This window comes from Astyanax mexicanus, chromosome 13, assembly GCF_023375975.1.
Source record: "Astyanax mexicanus isolate ESR-SI-001 chromosome 13, AstMex3_surface, whole genome shotgun sequence".
Lineage (NCBI taxonomy): Eukaryota > Metazoa > Chordata > Actinopteri > Characiformes > Acestrorhamphidae > Astyanax > Astyanax mexicanus.
Genome location: NC_064420.1, coordinates 47494890 through 47517653, shown reverse-complemented (window position 1 = coordinate 47517653; position 22764 = coordinate 47494890). Strand labels below are relative to the sequence as shown.

Here is a 22764-nt window from a genome sequence, read left to right as displayed (position 1 = left end):
TGTGTATATGTGCGTGAGCGTGCGTGTGTGTGTGTGTGTTGCATGCATGCACAGAGTGTGTGTGTGTGTGTGTCTGTGTTGCATGCATGCACAAAGAGTTGCATGCATGCACACAAAGTGCATCCCTCACCTGCATGCATTGCTCTGACTGTCTGGCATGCATGCATCAAATCATGCATGCACTGATGCATTCTCAGAAGGAAGGTGGCATTTATTTATGCCAGCCTGTGTCTGACACCCTCTCAGCAAGCCACCAGCAAACACTTACTTACACACCTGCACCGTCACTCACTGCTGCTGGATCTGCTGGATCTCCTTTAATAACTATAAGATCCAATTGGATATATTTAAAGGGAAATTCCACCCAAATTTGCTGCAGAATTCAGAGTTTGGTAATCTTTTAATCAGGGCTGTCAAAATATAGGAATTACTATTTAATATATATATATCACAGTATACTGGTATATATACTAGTGCATCGCAAAAACAAAAAAAATGATCTTATCATTTAAAAGTTACTTTTTTCAGTAATTCAGCTCACAATGTGAAACTCATATTATACAGATGTATCTCACACAGAGTGATCTATTTTAATCGTTTATTAGAAACCCAAAATCAGTATCTGAGAAAATGTGAATATTATATAAGACCAATTGATACTTTTGTCAGTGTGGGCAGTGTGTCAAGTCCTGCTGGAAAATGAAATCCACATCTCCATAAAAGTTGTCAGTAGCAGAGGGAAGCATGAAGTGCTGTAAGATTCTGTGGGAAAACAAAACTGCACTGACTTTAGACTTGATAATAAAACACAGTGGATCAACACCAGCAGATGACATGCCTCTCCAAACCATCACTCAACTGTAGAGTTGAGTTGCTGTATTGAGTTGAGTAGAGTTATATTATAGAACAGAAGCTGCAGGTGAAGCAGCTCTCAGACTGAAACTCCCCGAGACCCTCGCTCAGGTTTCACTTCTGATCTGAACAAAACGCCGCCGTCACACACGCTGCTTTAATTGGGTGATCTGTGCTGTAAACACACACACACACACACACACACACACTCGCCCTGTCTGCTTTCCTGTACACACATGCCTTAAGCTGCTGTAGACTGACTGCTAGATCAGACTGCTGTTAGCACAGTATAGCAGTTATAGTGTAAATAATAATATATAAATCATAATTTAATATATTAATTGGTTATTGAAATAATTGAGTTGTAACACTGCCATAACTTAAATACTAGCAATTATGCTAATTGATTATTGATTTGAAATAATTGAGTTGTAACACTGTCATAACTCAAATACTAGCTAATTATGGTAATAATATTCATTGATTATTAAATTAATTGAGTTGTAATACTTTCATAACTTAAATACTAGCTAATTATGTTAATTGATTATTGAAATAATGAATGTTTAACACTGTCATAACTCCACCATTAGCTAATTATGGTAATTGATTATTGAAATAATTAAATTGTAACACTGTCATAACTCAAATACTTGCTAATTATGTTAATTGATTATTGATATAATTGAGTTGTAACACTTTTATAACTCAAATTCTAGCTAATGCTAATTATGTTAATTGATTATTGAAATAATTTTGTTGTAATACTGTCATAACTCAAATACTAGCTAATTATGTTAATTGATTTTTTACATAATTAGGTTATAGCACTGTCATTACTCAAATAGTAGCTAATTATGTTCATTGATTATTAAATTAATTTAAATAAAATATGAATTACTCAATTTCTTTAAAGAAGACATATTACACTAATTTTACACAAGTTGGAAAAGGTCTGTGTTCCATACAAAACATGTTTGTGAAGGTTTTTACAAAAAAATCACCCTCACATAAACAGATCTCACCCTTTTTAGAATGAGCCGTTTAAAGGCTTTTATGCAAATAAGCTGTGAGCTTGCCACGCCCCATGTTTTAACTGAGTGTTTACCACATGTTAGTGTTAGCTTGTGCTATACAGCAAAACACAAACAAGCTAATTCATTCTTTATTGCGATAAAAGCACAGAAATCATTATTTGAAAGTTGTAAAATCTCCCTAATTTGCTGAGTTGCCTGCTGACAGTAGATCTAGATTCCTCCCTCAGAAGAAGTCTGCTTGCTAATCCTGCTGTGTACTGTCTGTGAGGTTCTCAACTAGCAAACTTTCTTTAATTTTGTGGGTGGAGCTCTGGGAGGTTCTATGCAGGTTGAAGAGTAGAAAAACTAAACTACGCAAAAATTGACTTTCGCATAATATTCCCCATTATAGAAACTGAAGGTTTGTTGGTTCCGTGTGGAGTGATTGAAGTGTACGTTGGTTCTGGTTCTGGTTCTGCTGATTTACATGGAGAAGAACAAACAGCAGAGCTGTTGATTGACGGGTCTGACAGGAAACGAGCCGGATGGAGAGAGGAGAATTCACAGACTGATATTTGCATGTTAGCAAACGATGCTGGATTGAAGAGCAGTGGAGACTGTTCTCAGTGAGGAGTTGAACAAACAGCAGATACTTACTAAGCAGCTGTGCTCTCAGTTTACTCGGGGTGTAAGAACATGTTGATATCGATAAGTATCGCAATATTTTGTTCTGTATAAAGTTCTGTTTCAGTTTAAAAACACAGTACCAATTTCTAATGATTAGTTTAGATGTAAAGATTGGTGTCAGAAGTGGTTTATTTAGTGTTATTTAAAGGTCTTATTCCATCGTTTTTTTATTAATTTTTAAATGTCTAATTGTGTCTCTAGTATGAATAAATGTCATGTGAGCTGGTTTTGGTGAAAAAAAGTGCTTCGGTGATTGGGTATAACGCTGCTTTAGTCCGGTGGAGGAGTGGAGCGAGGAAAAACAATAGGATTTCTGCTCATGCTCATGAATATTCATACATCAAACATATCCTCTCTGATTGGCTAACAGCACTGCGACACCAGGAGGCAGCGAGGCGGACAACAGTTAGAAACGCTTTGAAATAAAGACATTTTTACACTAATAACAGTCTTTGCAATGTTATATGTTGCTTTACAACATGTGTAATAATGCCCTGCTAAGTGCAGTTCAGCCATTGATCTAGTCTTAGAGTCTTTGTAAAATGCCAAATCCACCGGAGATCCTATGTAAACCTATAGTTACTTACACTGAAGTTGTAATTCACAACCTTTAATGTTTAAACCCAGCCCACTAGGTAGCAGTGTTGTACTCTGTGGTTAGATCCCACTTATCCCAGTAAGTTTTGGGAGTTCAGAGCGCCTATGTTTAAAAAGAATATCGATATTTGACGCCACGTATCAATCCGATTGAAACGATATGATAAATCGAATATCAATATATCAATATATTGTCCCACCCCTAATCTAAACTAATGAAGAATGAAACCTTGAGCTCAGTGAGGAGCTTTTATGAGTCGTCTGCTGCAGACTAGGACTAATCCTCCTCAGTGGAGCTGCTGTCACTTTTTATCTTTATTTATCAGCCGTTCTGTATAAAGCTGCAGGCAGATATTAATGAAGTGTAATAAAGCACTTTCTGCATCCTCGCTTTAATAAAGTCCCCTGTCCCATACAGCTCTAACCCGGGACGAGCGATGGGTGCAGCTCGTATTTAATACGTTATGATTATTTTAAACTGCAGGACGTGAACAACAACAGGAGCCGGGATGATGGTGCTGATAGTGATTTATAGCGGTTCGCTTGCTTTGTGTAAAGAACAGTTCATACTGGAACTAATATACACTGATTCTCATAGCTAAAAAAGGGTAGCTGGTTGCTACGCTGTTCACAGTGGTTACCATGGTGTTGCTTAGTGGTTGGTAGCTTGTTGCAATTCTATATGTGCTCTGCTACATTGTTGCATGGTAACTTTGATCATATTGTAGGATATTGCTATGATGTTTCATAGTGGTTGGTTAAGTGTTGCTAGGGTGTTGCTAAGCAGATGGCTACTATGGTATCTCAGGTGATTGCTGTGATGTTGCTTAGTGCCTGCTGGATGCTTGCTACAGTGTTGCATGGTGACTGTGATCGTGTTTGAGGCGGTTGCTATGATTGTGCTATGTGGTTGCTATGCAGTTTCTGTGGTATCCTAGATGGCCACTATGGTGTCTCAGGTGGTTGATGTGATGTTGCTCAGTGCCTGCTGGATGGTTGCTGGTTGCTACAATGTGATCATATGAGTGCCTGCTGGATGCTTGCTACAGTGTTGCATGGTGAGTGTGATCATATTTCAGGTGGTTGCTATGATTTTGCTGTGTGGTTGCTATGCAGTTTCTGTGGTATCCTAAATGGCCACTATGGTATCTCAGGTGGTTGATGTGATGTTGCTAAGTAGCTGCTGCATGGTTACTGGTTGCTACAATGTTGCACAGTGGTTGTGATCATATGAGTGCCTGCTGGATGCTTGCTACAGTGTTGCACAGTGACTTCAATCGCATTTAAGGTGGCCCTGTGATGTTGCTAGGTGGTTGCTAAGCACTTTCTGTGGTATCCTAGATGGCTGCTATGGTATCTCAGGTGGTTGATGTGATGTTGCTAAGTGGCTGCTGAATGGTTTCCACAGTGCTACACAGTGGTTGTAATCGTATTTCAGGTGGTTGCTATGGTGTTGCTTGGTAGTTGCTAAGCAGTTTCTGTGGTACCCTAGAAGTGTTAGCTGGGTGGTTGCTGTGATATTCCAGGTGATTAATGATTTTGCAGAGTGCATGCTGGATGGTTGCTACAATGTTGCAAGGTAGGTACAAGACAAGCATTTTGAAAACTGCGTGAAGAGAGATGCACCACAATGTCAGAATCAAAAATGATAAAGAAGAACCAGCAGTGGTACCTCATGGGAGAGCTTGGGAGTTCCCACACCTGTATAAGATGTGAGGTGGTATCTTGTGAGCGAGGCTGAACAATGGCTACACAAGAATTGGTGTCAGGTGTTTACCGGGAATACCTCATATAGCACTTTTCCACTAAAAGAAATCCATTCCATTCGAGCTTATAAGAACCCTGATGCTTTTCAGTGAACCAACTCATGTTTCCACCAGTTTTAGTGGAACCGTCAAAACGTCACATCGTACGTCATCAACAGAGGGTGTTGCACAGTGGCAGTGAATATGGTTCTCGCTAAAGAACCCGGTATTCTTCGGTTCCTGCTGTGAATGAATGTCCCTGGTTCCAGAACCTACTTTTGTTAGTGGAAATAAATTATGTTTGTGAAGCAGAAACGGTGGTCCAGCAGACTAAGACACTGCCACTATGATCAGGAGATCACTGGTTCAAATCCCGTTCATGCAGCTTGCCATCACCTGCCAAATAGCTCTTAGAGCCCAGTTGTCCTTGCTCTCTCTCTGGGTGGGTACAGTACAGTAGATGTTGTTCTTTCCCCTCATCACTCCTAGGGTGATGTGGATCAGCACAAGGCTGCGTCTGTGAGCTGATGTATCAGAACCGAGCCGCTGTGGTGCTACTCAGCAGTGCTGCATCAGCAGCAGTTCAAAAAAAGGCGAAGTCTGACTTCACATGTATCGAAGGAGGCGTGTGCTAGCCTTCACCCTCCTGGTATTGGAGCATCGCTAGTGATAGGTGTAAGTGAGTCCTAATAAGTGGATTGGGTTATTGGCCTTGTAAATTAAGGAGAAAATGAGATAAAACCGGCGGACGGTTCAAAATTAGGTTTGAAAACCAGAACAGTGCTGGTTCCACGCTGGTGGAAAAGCGCTAATAGGCTAATAGGCTAATAATACCAACCACAGTGAACAGTAGAGGAGTGCAGCGGGTGGTAGTGATGGTGACCGGCGGCGTCTGGCTGGAATTGTCCATGCAAACGGACAAGCGACTCTATCAGAAATCACAGTTATGGTCTCTTGTCTATTGAAATATTAGTTTAAATATTAGGTGTAATGTTTGCTGTAAAGTGACGTGGCTAGAAAAAGGTCTGGAGATTTGATGCTCCAGTGTTACGCTGTATAAAGACCTCTATCTGTTTCTGTAACAGGGAGCCGTTTTGGACGCAGCTTTATCCTCAGCACTGACTGCACCACACTAATGTCTCTATCTGCTAATGAAAGGAGCTCAGTGTAAAACATAAAGCATGTCAGAGCTGCTGCTGTATCTCTAGCGTCGTAAAGAACTGTGGACGTTTGGATAAGAGAGGGATTATAATGACTCAAGGATTTAGAGAGATTCACACCACACATGACCCGGTCACTGTCCTCTGAACCCTCCATCATTTCAGTGTCCTCTTCTCTACTGACTAGTTTATCTGTATCTGCTAATATTACCCTTCCTGACCAGCAAGAACTGAGGAAAAACTACCCGGACACAGCAAAAGAGAAACTCATGATACAATACACAATACTCCTACAATTACAATTTTCTATGATCATTTTCTTCACAGCATCTGTGTTCCTGAGGAAGATAAACTACACATACACATAGTGACACTAGTAAGACACAGGGGTGTCGCCATATTTTCCCTCTAATTTTACAGGTCTTGCCGCTGGGTGGTGGTGGTTGGGCTAACTGAGTTAAGTAATGCTAAGCTAAGTAAACAAAACTGTAATTCTTAAAAAAAACATTTTCTTTTAAAGTCAAACGAGTGCTGAATGTTAATCTACACAAATTTCACTCCTAAAGTCTGTTTATTTGGGTGAGTAAGATGCTTATGTGTATTTACAGTAAGCTTAGATTTCCAGATTTCCACTAAGGCTAGGTGCAGCAGCATTAGCATTGTTGGCTAACAGTAAATGCCACCCTAAACAGCACTAGGCTGAGGAACCCTGAGAGGTCTGGTAAGCCAGGGAGATATTAGCTAAAATTAAAGGCCATCTTTGAACAAAGACTGAAAATATAAGAGATTGTGTACATTAGTTTCAGTTTTGAGCGGGATTTGTTCAGTGTGGTCTGCAGTGTTTGCTGGTTTGTGTGGTTAGTGGTGTTTGTTAGCTCTGCTACTCACTGTATAGGTTGAACACTGCACAATAGAGAGCTGTAAAATCCAGTTAGTGGAGATAAAATCTGTTCTCTTTCCATCGTAAGGTGCGTTAATCTTACACATTCTACAAGAAACAGAGTAAAATACTGAACTTCGGCTTGATTGTGCTGAGCCAAGTCTGTAGCCCTGATTGGCTGCTAATAAGCAAATAGCTGCAACTGTGCTCCAGCACTGGAGTTCCATCTAAAGGTTGAACGATGTACTGCAGCTTTCTGTGACTGAGCAGCCCCAACAATGTGCCATACAGCACTGCTGTGATTCTTATCATTCAGCCCTAATCTCAATCGTTCTTTGAGTTGTCATGATTTTATAGTGTGCAAAATCAAGCATAGCAGCACGTCAGTAAAATAAAGTAAAGTCCAGGTAAGTCTAAATATATAATATGCTGTATATACGCTTTCCCCTCTCAGTCATTACGTAATTAACTGTATGTAACTCCAGTAATGTACCTATATTAAAACAGTACAGCACAACTCGATTACTGCAGAGTGTGGAGAAACAGCCTCTTAATCCTGGGTTAAAGTGAGTGTGTGTTTGTGCCTGAGAACGGCTGTAGATACCGGTGCTTTAAAGACGAGCAGCTCGGTTCCCCCGCTGACCTGCTTGTTTGTTGTGGGAGGCGAGGGGCGTGTCGGCCGTGAGGAATGGCCGCTTGTCACGTTAGCGCGAGAGCGGACGTGGAGAGGAGAGAATTACACAGCCATCTTTCTTCCAGAGTTCCTCCTAATTAGCAGCGCTCCTGCCTCTCGCGCTCGCCCAGCTGAGGGGCTCCTAAATCCTGAGGAACAGGGTTTCCCGACACCGCCACGCCGCTCACCACGCGGGGGTCACCGGGATGAATGAGACGCCGGGAGACAGTGATGGATGGCATCTGCCAGAAGAAAGGGGGGCAGGGAGGAGGTGGTGACTGGGTCAGGATCAGGAGGGGGTGGAGGTGGAGGTGGAGGGGGCTGGGAACATGAGGAACCACAACGATCCTCAGGCAGCAGGAAGTACGAGGAGTGTTGTCTTAAATTATTAAAGTATTTTTCAGACTATCAAAGCGCACTTAAAATTCTTTCCCAAAAGTCGACAGTGCGCCTTATAATCCGGTGCACCTTATATAAGAATTCTACCAGTTAGGTGTTATTAGGGTGAGTTTTCAGTGAAGTTTCTCCAGCACTAAGGCTGGATGCAGCAGCATTAGCATTAGCATTAGCCGCTAACCAGAGCGCTAGCTCTTTCACCGTTCAGGGACGAGTATATCGGACTGTAGTCTGTAGCGTGTTAAAACAAGCTACATGAGAAGAATCGCTAGCTGTTAGCGCCCTGGTTTACCGGAACACTCAGGGTTCCTCAGACTAGCACTATCAGGTAGCATTTACATCCTGATAGCACTGCGGTTAGCGGCTAATGCTAATGCTGCTGCACCCAGCCTTAGTGCTGGAGAAACTTTACTAAAAACTCACCCTTAGGGTAGAAACATACTTGCCCAAACATACTGTTTGCCCATGCGTTTGCGTAGACAACCGGCTGCATTGTGAATGTGACTGACAACATGTTAGCCTATGTGCAACACGTGGAACTGGAGGCTTCCACTAGAGGGCAGAACGTAGAAAGGGCTTCGGGATTTACACAATGTAAACATGGCAAAGGGCTTTCTGATTTGAACGGTACAAACATGCTGGTTAGCGGCTACACTGCCCCTAGCGGTTTTGTGTGTATTGCACCTCGCGCATGCTTCGCATTAATTTTTGCAGGACGTGCATGACCTACGCTCCAAACAGACGCAGGATACGCGAAGCAGCCATGATGTGTACGCGAACGCGTAGTTAACAGCAAGTATATCTCTACCTTTAGACAAAAACCCTTAGGGTGCATCTCTAATCGTAGTACATTTACTAAGATTTGAAAATGCTATTTGATGTATACTGTATATGTGATTTAATTGGGGTAAAAACATTGAGATCTGCTTTTTTATCTGTTGTTGTATTCTAGTGCATAGTGCATAACTTTAGAGTTGGGGTGAAAAATGCTCAAATGCAGTTTTGCAGGCCTGTTTACAATCCTGTTACTTTACCTGTTGCCTAGACCTGTCACCATATCTATTTTTGTGTGGATGATATATTGTCCCAAAAAAATGCAGTAAACTGCCATGACACTTTAATATCATGATATTACATTTTCATAGAGTAATGTAAACTTTTAATTCTTAAGAATATTCAGACATTCGAATCGCAATAAAACTTTTTAAAAAATATCCTAAACATTTAATATCCTAGTCAACATTTGGGGCATTCACAGTAAAGTGCTCTTCTCTAAAGTGCTAAGAAAAACATAATGGGACTAGGGGTGAGCAATATTATATCGTATACAATATATCGTGACACAGAAATATCATGATATTAAAAATCCATATCGTGATAATAGGGCTGTTCTGTCTTAAAAGTAGTCTATTATTTACTGTGAAGCTTTAGGTGTATTTATTGTATAATTGTTTTAGTTTGCAGTTTATATGCATGCACTAAATATTCTGCAATATTATTTGCTGCATTATATTTTTTATGCTATATTATTTATTTTGCCACATTATGATTATACTGTTATACTATTATACTATATTCCTGAAATGAACGAATTATTCCTGTTTTCCTATATAGCCAAGTATATCGTTATCGCAAAAATACCCTGAAATATTGTGATATTATTTTAAAGCCATATCGCCCACCCCTAAATGGGACATAATTACTGTGTACAAGTCTGTATATTGCACAATAAACAAATTCTGGAATTATCGTGACAGGCCGAAACAGAAACAAGAAGCATATTTGTACTCTAATGTAAATAAATCACATATATTTAACCTCAATTCTTAGTACATTCTTAATATACATGGTGTATAATAATAATAATAGTGATACAGTTGTAATACTTTACTGTGAGCATATTTAAAATATGGGGCTTCATACATGAAATAGTATTATGTTTAAATGTTACTTAAGTATATATTTAAAATAGTTCCATTTTAGTACAGTTAAGTACACTTAGCAAAATTTAAATTTTGTATTAAAGTATAAAATTAAAGTATAATAAGAACAAAAAAGGTTGTTCTATTTTAGCTCTCTTTAAATATACTGATTAATAATAAAGTGGCTACAAGAACACTTTAGTGCACTATAGTATAATAATGCTTCTGTCCCAAGGCAAAATGAAAAATATATAATAATGTATACTGTTTTTGAACAGTTTTTCCTGTCTCACTTTTTCCCAAACTCTTTCTCGTTAAGAGTGTGTGTGTGTGTGTATGTGCACTCTGTGCCCCCTCTTTTCTCAGGCTCTTTTTTCCCCCTCTATCTCTTTTCTCTCCCTCCGTTCTGCCTCATGGTGGGATCCCACCAAGCTGGCCAGCTCCTTTTCACAGGCTTGCAGGGCCTCCTTTTTAGCGTATCAGCGTTTATTAAAGATAAATGAATCTTTCTGTGGCTTTCACTGTGACTCTGATATCTCAGGACCAGGAGGGAAGAGAGGATCCATTCTTTCGCTCTTTTTTTGTTGTTGTTGTTCTCGGGGCTCCTCCTCCTTTTCTTGGCCTTCAAAGAAAGGAGTTGGAGGGAAAAGAGAAAGAAATATTCAAGGAATTCAGTGGAATCCCTGCCTTCAAGGACAATTGTGATTAGAGACGATTTGAGCGTGTAAACATGTTGTGAGTGATTGTACTGTAGTAAAGTATAGTATAGTATAGTATAGTATATTATAGTATAGTACAGTATGAATCTTGATGTTCCTCTGCAGAGGCCAGAAACCTCTCTCAAACCAAGAAATAGATTTTTTGCTGTATGTAAACTTTTGACTTTCTTATCCTACAATTACCGTATTTTTCAGACTATAGGTGCGCTTAAAATCCTTTAATTTTCCGCAAGATCGAGAGTGTGCCTTATAATCCAGTGCTCCTTATGTATGAATTCTACCAGTCAGGTTTTAAGGAGCAGTAAAGCCACTCCGCTGAAGTACAGAGTTATAAGGGTGAGTTTTCTTTTAGTGAAGTTTCTCCAGCACTAAGGCTGGGTGCAGCAGCATTAGCATTAGCTGCTACGTAACTGCGGCTCTAGCTCTTCCACTGTTCAGAGCCGTAGTTTGTGTGTTTGCCTCATTAAAACAAGCTACGTAGGACAAATCGCTATCTTGTAGCACCTCGGATGGCATTTACGTCCTGCTATTGCTGCGGTTAGCGGCTGATGCTAATGCTAATGCTGCTGCACCCAGCCTTATAGTGCTAGAGAAACTTCACTAAAAAACTCACTGCTACACGAAATATTGGAAATCTAAACTTACTGTAAATGAACGAAAGCGATTTACTCACCTAAATAAACCTTTTTTAGAATAGAAGTCTGTGTAGATTAACATCCAGCACTCGTTTGACTTTGAAAGTTTTTTTTTTTGTTTTAAGAATTACAGTTTTGTTTACTTAGGCGCTTCCCCCAGCTTCCTCATTAGAAGGGAAACATGGCGACACCCTTGCTCACTTCGATGTAGCATCCTTACAAGTGTCGTTTAGCATGCGCCTTATAATCTGGTACACCTTAAGTATTAAAATAGAATAAAAAATAGACGTTCATTGATAATGCGCCTTACAATACTGTGTGATTTATTGGAAATGTAAAGGGTTTGGTAATAAACTACATGATCTGCAAGATCTTTTACTGGTAAGACATTACACTTACTGGACAAACTAGACAAACTGAGAATCTAGTGGAAAAATGCTTTGCTTCGCTTCTGCTCCTTTAGACAGCACTGTAAACTCAATGAAGGCAGTCTGAGACACAAGCTTGTTCTATTGGGTCGGCAATTAAGTTTGGGCCAGATATTTTCCAAGCCATTACGTGGCCACAAAAAAAAAAAAAAGAAGGAAAATGTGTAATGGGATGGAGTGCTACAGACTAGTAGCTCTCCAGCCCAGAGGGTTGTTGAACCCAATTGCAGAACAGTTGATCTCAAAGCAGGTAAACCCAAGAAAAAAGGAAATAAATAAATAAATAAATAAACACACCGCTCCTCACGCAGGATCGAACCCGTGTTGTCAGGGTCGCAATCCAATACACTACCACTGCCCACGCTAGTGAATTGGGACACAGCCGGGAAAAAAAGCACTTATAATGAGATCGGGAGCCCAAAAACAGGGGGAGAAAACGAGAGCGGGCAGAAACTAAAGTCATGCTGAGCGCAACAGAGAGAGAGGGAGACAGGGGAGGATTGTAAACAAAAGCTCACCAGAGAAGCATTTTATTTATTTATTTATTTTTAATTACCTTTCATTATATTACAGTTTAAACAACCTCACAGGCCAGATGTTTCCTATTGCCGACCCCTGTTGCACATGATGGTACTCTAGGGGTGTGCCATATCGTATCGTACACGATAATATCGCGAACATTTTAAAATATCGTGAACAATATTATACCCTAAAATATCGTGCCATATCACCCATCTAATTTCACCATTATATATCTACTAGAGACAGAACATATCTGTCCAGTATCATTTATTTTACTTTAATCCTGGATATATGGAGATCTATGCAGTACATTCTGGATCATTAACTTCTGTTACAAATCTGGTAAAATTCTTGTATTTTTTAATATCTCAGTTAGGGGTGTGCAGTATTATACTGTATGTAATAGTAATTGTTTTTTTTTTTATTTTCTTGCAGTGTATAGTGTATTTTTGAAATTGTATTGTATTTTTAAAAAGAGTTTTGTCATATCACAAAGAGTATTGTTATCGCGAAAATACCATGAAATATCGTGATATTAGGGCCATATCGCCCACCCCTAGTACTCTCATAGTAGTACAATTTGACTTTGAATTTCTATAGAACTGAAATAAATAGAAAGACAGCTTCTGTGTGTTTTATAGTCATTGTTTATTAATACAAAGTGATTTACAGGTTTGTAGATGAGAATAAAGGTTAATACTGTAATTGGACATCCGTTCTGCAATCACATCCCATACAAATGTGTTTTAATACAGAAACTCTTATTGTGACGACTATAAAAATATGATCTCACATCTCCAGCTGCAGCCAGACTTTACACACCTCTGTTCAGTCTAAGCTGCAGTGGAATACACTGACTTTCTCCTTTACACATGCAAATGAACTGGAGACTGAATTAGCCTTTGTTGGTGTGGTAATTAAAAAGCTCTGGCCTTGTGTTTCACTGAACGCTATCTTGTTTCTGTGAGTAAGAGACTGTTGTTCACCGCAGATCGTCTTCAGCTGACCTTTGTCTGCGCCGTTTAGTATAAACAAGTATAGTAGAATAGAGTACTGAGCGAATGTGTGAAAATTAGAATTAAAAAGTTCAGCAGGTCAGAATCAGCATGACGTGTCTTTTGTGTTTAAATTTTATACAAACACTGTGTAACAATAAGGAAATCAATAAAAACATCAAGACACATTAGTGCTGGGCGATATGGGAAAAATCATATATCACAATATGGAATTTTTATATTAGGATAAAGATATATATCATGATATACCACATTTGAGTATGTTTTTAGTTATTCTTCGAAAAATATGACAAAATAATATCATTGCTTCCTTTTTTTCCAACTTTTAAAGTGACATTAAACTTTCACAATATGTTGCTTTTTCAAAATTTTACAGGTATTTAAATTAAGTTATCAAACTCAATTAACATTTTTTAAAGTGTCCGTCAAATAACGTAAAGCCGCATCATGTCGCAAACATGATTTTTTGCGAAGATTACTTTATTATCACTTAATATATAAACCAAGTTTATGCAAAGTGACCACACCAATACACACATATATATATATATATATATATATATATATATATATATATATATATATATATATATATATATATATATATATTGTGGCATGAGGAGGCGGGGGAACCGTGGGTCCGCCCCACGCTGGAACTCACAGCCATGTCTGTCCCAGCCGGTGTGCATTCAGGACTGATTAAGCCGCCAGCTGGGACAGGCATAAAAACTCTGCCTCAGCTCACACTCGGGAGAGACTTGGACTTGGGAGGAGTGAGCTGAGGCCGCACGGACCTTTAAAACGACCCCGAAGTGGTTTATAGACTCTAGAGCCCCATTGGGCCGAGCTATGTTCTTTTAAGTTTGTTTCTGGGTGTGGTGGAGGGCGTTAAAAGAAAATAAAGGTATATTTTGAGTTCATTTACTCCCCGTGTCTGTGTATTTCTGTGAGCTTCCTCCTTCCGGGTCACAGTGGTCACGCCCCTAACCCCAGGGGCCTACCACAATATATATATACATATATATATATATATATATATATATATATATATATATGTATATATATATATATATTTGCATGAATAATGAAATTACTGTAGAAATGATAGAGACGCTAGAGGGTAAGTAGCACGATAGACACTTTTCTATCGTCCCCCACGATATTTATCATCATATCGCAGAGCACTATTACACATATAGGAATTTCGTTAATCATTACTTTACATAACTTTTTTTTTTTTTTTTTTTTTACACTTTTTACAGTAAATTCTTTAATGTGGGTTTTCTTTGTTTTGTTATATCCACAGTGCTGAATGTTGCAATGTTAAGTTGAACTATTAATTAAAAATTTGTGATTCCCAACGTTTTAAAGATTTTAGACATTTTAATTATTAACTTAACCATTTTCATAGAAATATCATGCTTTTTAAAATGTGTCCAAGTTTTCCCTGTCCACCCTGTCATATTAAAGGGAATCTAACACCGCCCCTTTAAGAAAGTAACCTTTAATATTTGTGACATCAGAACCATCACACTGTGGCATTTTTAAGGGAACTGAAGACACTTCAATAATATTAATAATATTAAATTCACTTTATACTTCTCATATTATCTCCATACTGAACTTAAAGAGGTAAAGCTTAGGCTTAAAAATATAATGGTAATTAAAAAAATTGTAGAAAATTAAAATATACATTTAAAACAGAACTAAAAAGATCATTATGAACAGTTCTACATTTTTGCAACTCTAGCTCAACCATATTTCTGTCAAATGACAATTTTGGCTAAAACTATCCACTATGGTTGGGTGATATATGGCCCTAAAATAATAACAAAATGACCAAACATGTGATAAAAAAAAAATCAAGAACATACTACTACTGTAATGGATGTATATAATGCAAAGAAAAAGAAGTGCTGTCACTATGATCGGGAGATTGCTGGTTCGAATCCCGGTCATACAGCTTGCCGTTAGCTGCCAGAGCCCTGAGAGAGCACAATTGGCCTTGCTCTCTCTGGGTGGGTACAGTAGATGGCGCTCTTTCTTTCCCCTCATCACTCCTAGGGTGATGTGGATCAGCACAAGGCTGCGTCTGTGAGCTGATGTATCAGAACCGAGTCGCTGCGCTTTCCTCCGAGCGTTAGCGCTGTGATGCTACTCGGAAATGCTACATCAGCAGCAGCTCAAAAAGAGGCGGAGTCTGATTTCACATGTGTCGGAGGAGGCATGTGTTAGTCTTCACTAGCCTTGTATTGTTTTATCACTAGTGATTGGGGGATATACAGCTGAGTAGGAGCTGAATGGGTGAGAAAATTGTTTACATTTTACAAGTAGTTTAAATTAGTTTAACCAGTTTAAATTGTTTAAATTGGGAGAAATTATATGACACGCCCCTAATTGAGATTTTCAACAGATTGTAACAGAAGTCAATGATTCAACATGTCATGATACTTATAATGCACTGCATATATCTCCATATATCCAGGATTAAAGTAAAATAAATTATACTGGACATATATAATCTGATATAATCTGTCTCTAGTAGATATTATTTAATGAGAAATAAGAACAGTGTGAATTTTTCTTTTGATACGAACATTAAAAACGTATACCCTGATGGCCCTAAAATAATATCACACTATTTTAGGGTATTTTTTACGATAATGATATGCAAAAAGTTTGGCTATTATTGCATATGATACGATTGCATGTAAGTAAAAAAAAAAAAAAAGGATTAAGATAAAAAATAAAAATCTTATAAATATAATAAATGCTCAAAAGTTTACAAATCTCTGTCTGAAATCTTTTATTTGAGGGTCAAAAGGCACAGTAATTTGACAATAATGACAAATATGACAAATAACATTCATTACAGAAAGTGGTGATTTTGCATCATCTCCTGATCTCTCCTCATGCAATATAGTATTATTTATAGTTCATCATATCAGTTTATAGTTTAATGATGGGAAATCAGGTGAGCTGCTGATGGAATTGAACACATGAGCTTTATTCCTTAGACTAGCTCACAAGATCTCCACTTCTTTCTACAGAATGAGAAATTCTTCCTTATTTTTATTGTATTTATGTTAATCTGCACCTGTTTTAATGAGATTGTGAGATTTTACAGTATTAACTCATATATAATTGTGTAAAAAAGGGCGTAAAACTTAAAAAAATAGTACTGTATATGTGTGTAAAACACATTAGTGCCATAAACTGGAGGAATGTCTGACTCTGACATTACTGAGGCTAGCTTTATTCTCTCATACTGTAATATGCTGATATATCATCATGAGGGCACAAAAAATAAGCCTTGCGGAGCTTGAAATGAGCAAAAGGCATGAACTAATTTTCTTAATTAATCATGGGTGTGGTTAATTTTGGGCTTAGCATGAAATAATCCAATCAGTGCTCGTCATTTCCTTTAAGAGTCAGGTGAGCTCTGACTTTGGCGAGTTCGTATCTTAACAGTGTGGCGCTTTGTGTGTTTTAGCAGAGAAAGATACTAAACTGCTCGTTGACACTGTGAAGATACACCAGCAGCTCATTTAAGAATTCAAAGAACTCTGATAATTAACTGTTGTCAGGGTTTTAATCAGTCAGTGGAGCTCCTGTGTTTTTCACCACCAAGATATATAGAAACACGGCAGAAATCTACCTGAACACACCTCACTTCCAGACCACCACGCCAAACCATCAGTGTAGATTTATTCCTAAACTTTGACACTATTTATCAACGCAGGCACAAGGTGTGAAAATAGACTGTTGATGGGGTGAAAGATAACAATGAGCAAAGCAACACGTCTTGCGCATGGTGTATGATAGGGCCTTAGGTGTCTGATACTTTCCTTCTATGTAGCATTGCTAAAAAATAAACATTAAAATGTGACCACCTTTTTGTTTCTAAAGCAAAATTAGCAAAATAAATATTTGCTATGCAGAAACCAGACATCTACTAAAGAAGATGTAGCTACAGTATCAGTTAAAAGTTTGAGCGCACCTTCTAATTCAGTGTTTTTATTTTTCTATTTTGTTTTCTACATATTAAATAAATATAAAGTGATCCAGACTATGAAGGAACACATAATGAATCATGTAGTCACTTAAAAACAGTGTTAAACAAACCAAAATACAAAATACTCTGTGAAGCATTTTAATGATCTTATCTGGGGAGCTGTAAACTTGCTGTTTCTGAGGCTGATAACTATGATGAACTTATCCTGTACTGAGGAAACTCTTGCTCTTCCTTTTCTGGAGCGGCCCTGATGAGTGCCAGTTCCATCATCATAATGGTGTATATAAATATGTACAGGTTTGTATTCAGTATTTGTTGTATCTGCTGATAACTGCTATCCCTTATACTTACACTTATACTAAATTGTTCTACGTTACTGCACTAACTTCTGTCTACGGTTAGGGTACTTTCATACTGTGTATAGTTTTTGTATTGATATATTCTTGTATATATTCTTTGACCATTGTAGTAGGTGAGATACTTATCTGAGGTTACAGCATATTTATATTTATTTCTATTTTATAGGGTATAGTTAATTTTTCAAGCAATTAGCATCTTCTATAATTATTTATTTAGTCGCTTCCCATAATAAGTAATAGAACATTAATCACATATTCACTATTCACTGTATACCTGTAACTGTACCTCTTCACTACTTTACTTTGACTGATGCTCTCAAACACTTTATTAAGAGACAAGAAATTCAAGTTATTAACTCTTGATGAGTTCAGCAGCACAGCTGTTAACTGAAAGCCTGAATTCCAGGTGACTCTACCTCATAAAGCTGACTGAGAAAATCCAGCAGAGATGTTCAAAACTGTCAAATCTAAACAAAAGCTGCAAAATAATCTCATATGTTTTTTTCACAGTTTTTTTTTTTATTACTTTAGTCTTAATCTACAATACAGAACATTTAAAAAAAATAATGAAAACACTGATTTTAAGGTGAATTTAAGTGGGAGGCAGGTATGCTGTACCTCACCTGGCTCTGGCCCAGTCATATTAATCATGCCAGGTCAGTTTAAATGCTGAGGGCACCCTGATGTTGGCGTTATCTGAGGGTACATTTACAGTATAAGTGCAGTCAGTCGGATCTCTACGTGTTTTTATTCTCTCATCACGTCTGTCGTTCCTCTAACATGGGAAAATCCCACACAGGACCACCCATTCAGAGTGGGCTTCTGTTTAGATTTTTTGAAGGGTGGCCGATTAGGGTGTTCACTGTTCACCCACCCTCAATTACACCCCCATCCATCAGAGTCTGCTTAGGTGTAAGTAGCAGTCAGCCATCGCCCATCAGACTGCTGCTCCTTTCTCAGGGTTTTTAAAGAAAAACACTATATGTCTGAATTATTTGAAAATGTTCTGCATTGTAGATTAATACTAAAGTGATCCAAAAAACTGTGAAGAAAAACATATGGAATTATTTAGTTCCTATTTTTTAGATTAGACTAGTTCAGTTTTGCACATCTCTGCTGGATTTTCTCAGTCAGCTTTATGAGGTAGAGTCACCTGGAATTCAGGCCTTCAGTTAACAGCTGTGCTGCTGAACTCACCAAGAGTTAATTACTTGAATTTCTTGTCTCTTAATAAAGTGTTTGAGAGCATCAGTTAAAGTAAAGTAGTGAAGAGGTAGAGTTACAGGTATACAGTGAATAGTGAATATTTGAGTAACGTTTTATATAATCCAGATTATGAGAAACAACAACTACTCAACTAAGTAAAGCTCACTGCAAAAGCAATCAAAACACATATTATGATGGAACTGGCACTCATCAGGACCAGCCTAGGAAAGAAAGATCAAGAGTTTCCTCTGTTGTACAGGATAAGTTTATCAGAGTTACCAGCCTCAGAAACCACAAGTTAAAAACAGCTCCCCAGATAAGAGCATCTAAATGCTTCTTCACACAGTATTTTGTATTTTGGTTTGTTTAACACTTTTAAGTTACTACATGATTGCTTATGTAATTCTTTATAGTCTCTATTATTACAGTATTCATGTTATGTATGTGTTAGTTGTTACATTGTTTCTAAGTGTTTGCTAAGGTGTTGCTAGGTGGTTACTGAGGTGTTGCAATGTTGCTCTGGGCATATGGCTCAAAATTGTTACGTACATGGGTGTGCAAATACCCCCACCCCCCCCTCCCCCCGCCTTTCATTCTTAACAGGTAAAAAATCGGACATTAACGAAGTTTTGACAAAATCTGTACATTAGGGGTGTGCCATATCATATTGTACGCAATAATATCGCCAACGTTTTTGAATATCGTGAACCATATTAAACCCTGAAATATCGTGCCGTGTCACTCATCCCTAATTATCACATCACATCTGTTTTTAGCAAAAGAAAAATTCACACTGTTCTCATTTCCCGTTAAATATCTAGTAGAGGCAGATTAAATCTGTCCAGTATCATTAATTTTACTGCAGAACTGGATATATGGATATATATATGGAGTGCATTACTAGTATTGGGCAGTAGTGTAATCTTTAAAAAAAAATCAGTATTGTTATCGCAAAAATACCATGAAATATTGTGATATTATTTTAGGGCCATATCGCCCACCCCTACTGTACATCCGATCAAAACGCTGTATACAAGTTCACCATTCCTGATCACGACGCTTATTTTAAAGTTGGAACAGAATTGATATCTCGAAAATTGCAGGATTGCAAAAATCTGTAGGATTAATAATAAAATAGAAGGTAAAGACTTAAGAAGAACAGTACAGTAATTGCCTATTGCAATCACACTAATAATTTAGAACTACACAATTGTCAATCTTGTATGATCAGTGAATCTGATAAATGGACATTAAAACTGTTTTTATCTGTATCTTCATTATCAGAGACCTGCATGCTCTCTATACTTCCCCTGAAACCCAGTTCAGTTCTATTCCCAGTCTGGGTTTGTTTGGACGTGTGTTTATGTGGTCGGCTGATGACGTTCTCACACAGAAGTGTTTGGTCACTGTAGGCGTTTGGAGTCGGCCGCTCCTGGAATGGCTTCCAGATGGACTTTGTATTAAATTTACTGGTGGCTTCTCATGGAAAACGTGACAACAGCTTCAGCAGTTAGTGAGCTGTTTTTACTGATGATGGGCGGCGTTCACAGCTGCTGGTATCTTCGGGCGTATGTGGAAAGTGCTGCAGGTGGCATTTATAACCAGGGCCGAAACAACACAACACATACCTTTTGCAGGACTTCATTAATTTGGACACTTTTTTCACCATTACATAAATGATAAAGCTTACTGTATAAGGTGCATCGGATTAAAGATGCATTAAGGACACTAGTAAGGATGCTTCTTTGAAGTGAGCAAGGGTGTCGCCATGTTTCCCTTCTAATGGGGAAGCTGGGAGAAGGGCCTAAGTAAACAAAAAATCTACACAGATTTCTCTCCTAAAAACTGTTTATTTGGGTGAGTAAAGCACTTCTGTTTATTTACAGCAAACTTAGATTTCCAGTACTTTGTCTAAGGGTGAGTTTTCAGTGAAGTTTCTCCAGCACTATAAGGCTAGGTGCAGCAGCATTAGCATTAGACGCTAACCGCAGCGTCTAATTAAAGTAAGGATGCCTAGTGACACTAGTAAGGATGCCTTCATTGAAGTGAGCAAGAGTGTCGCCATGTTTCACTTCTAATGAGGAAGCTGGGAGAAGCGCCTAAGTAAACAAAACTGTAATTCTAAAAAAAAAACATTTTATTTTAAAGTTAAACGTGCGCTGGATGTTAATCTACACAGATTTCTCTCCTGAAAAATGTTTATTTGTGAGAGTAAAGTGCTTCCATTTATTTACAGTTAGATAGATTATATTTCCAGGATTTTGTCAAAGGGTGAGTTTATTAGTGAAGTTTCTCCAGCACTATAAGGCTAGGTGCAGCAGCATTAGCATTAGCCGCTAACTCCATCGCTAGCAGGACGTAAATGCCACCCAGTAGAGCTACACTGAGGAACCCTGTGTGTTCCAGTTATCCAGGGCGCTATCAGCTAGCATTTCGTCCCACTTAGCTTGTTTTAACAATGCAAACACGCAGACTACAGTCTGATATACTCACCTCTCAATGGTGAAAGAGCTAGCGCTGTGGTTAGCGGCTAATGCTATTGCTGCACAGATTTCTCTCCTGAAAAATGTTTATTTGTGAGAGTAAAGCGCTTCTGTTTATTTACAGTAAGATTAGGTTTACAATATTTTGTCTAAGGGTGAGTTTTCTGTGAAGTTTCTGCAGCACTATAAGGCTAGGTGCAGCAGCATTAGCATTAGATGCTAACCGCAGCGCTAGCGGGACGTAAATGCCACCCAATAGAGCTACACTGAGGAACCCTGAGTGTTCCGGTAACCCAGGGCGCTATCAGTTAGCGGTTCATACCACGTAGCTTGTTTTAACAATGCAAACAAGCAGACTACAGTCTGATAATCTTAATAATCTTAAAGTCGATAGTCACCGCCAAGAAAGTCATCCGCATAAACTGGAAATCAAAAAATAACATTAACATCAATCACTGGAAAAATCTACTAACAGACTATCTCTCTCTAGACACTCACTCAGAACCAATCAGAAACACAGATTTAGACCCAATTTGGACACATCTAATTCAAACATTACAGTAAATCATATAATAATCCAACACAAGATAAACCGTAGCAAAATCATTAGTTGAAAATCGCACATAAGTTCATGATTCTGTTTTTTATTTAACTAAATTTTGGTATATATTTATATATATGTGTGTCTTGTTCTTTCCTAATTTTTTTATTTCTCTTTGTTTGTTTGTTTGTTTGTTTGTTTTTTCTCCCTTTGTTTTACCCGCTTCTGCATCTCACTCCCTCCAACTGTTTCTGCTTACAAATATATACATATATATTAAATATATATATATATAAATTAAACAGATAGTGATAATGCTGCTGCACCTAGCTATAGTGCTGTAGTTTAGTGGAGTGATTTTACTGCTCCTTAATACCCGACTGGTAGAATTCCTATATAAAATGCAGCAGATTATAAGGCACAATCTCGATTTTTGGGAAAATTAAATTATTTTTAAGTGCACCTTAAAGTCTGAAAAATACAGTATTTTATTCTCTGTGTAGTACGTTAAATTTTAGGAGTTTAGGAAAAGCCCTGGTTTTATGAATGTAAGACATGAAATGAGCAAAGTGATTCAGTGAACGGATGTCTCTCTCTCTCTCTCTCTCTCTCTCTTTCTTTCTCTCTTTCTTTATCTGTCTCTCGTTTTTTTTTTTTTTAACTCCAGCTAAAATTCTGGGAGAGTGTTGCATCCAGCTGTTAGCGGTTGTGTGAAGCGCCGTTGCCATGGCAACACACTCCCGCATGCTGGCTCAAGGTCGTTCATTCCAGGAGCGCGGCGATGCTCAGCGCCAGGACGGGAGACAGTCGGGTGGTGGAGGGGTTGGGTTGGGGGGGGGGGGGGGGTGGACGGTGTGGTGGTGATGGAGGGAGGGCGGGAGCGAGAGCATCAGAGACAGGTGCGAAAGCAGA

General features: G+C 38.3%; 1 protein-coding gene across 1 annotated transcript in view; it reads left to right on the top strand.

Moving 5' to 3' along the window:
* The window catches only part of LOC103026609 (nuclear receptor coactivator 3), a 134088-nt gene that overhangs the window by 349 nt on the left and 110975 nt on the right, over positions 1–22764 (top strand). The window lies entirely within an intron of this gene.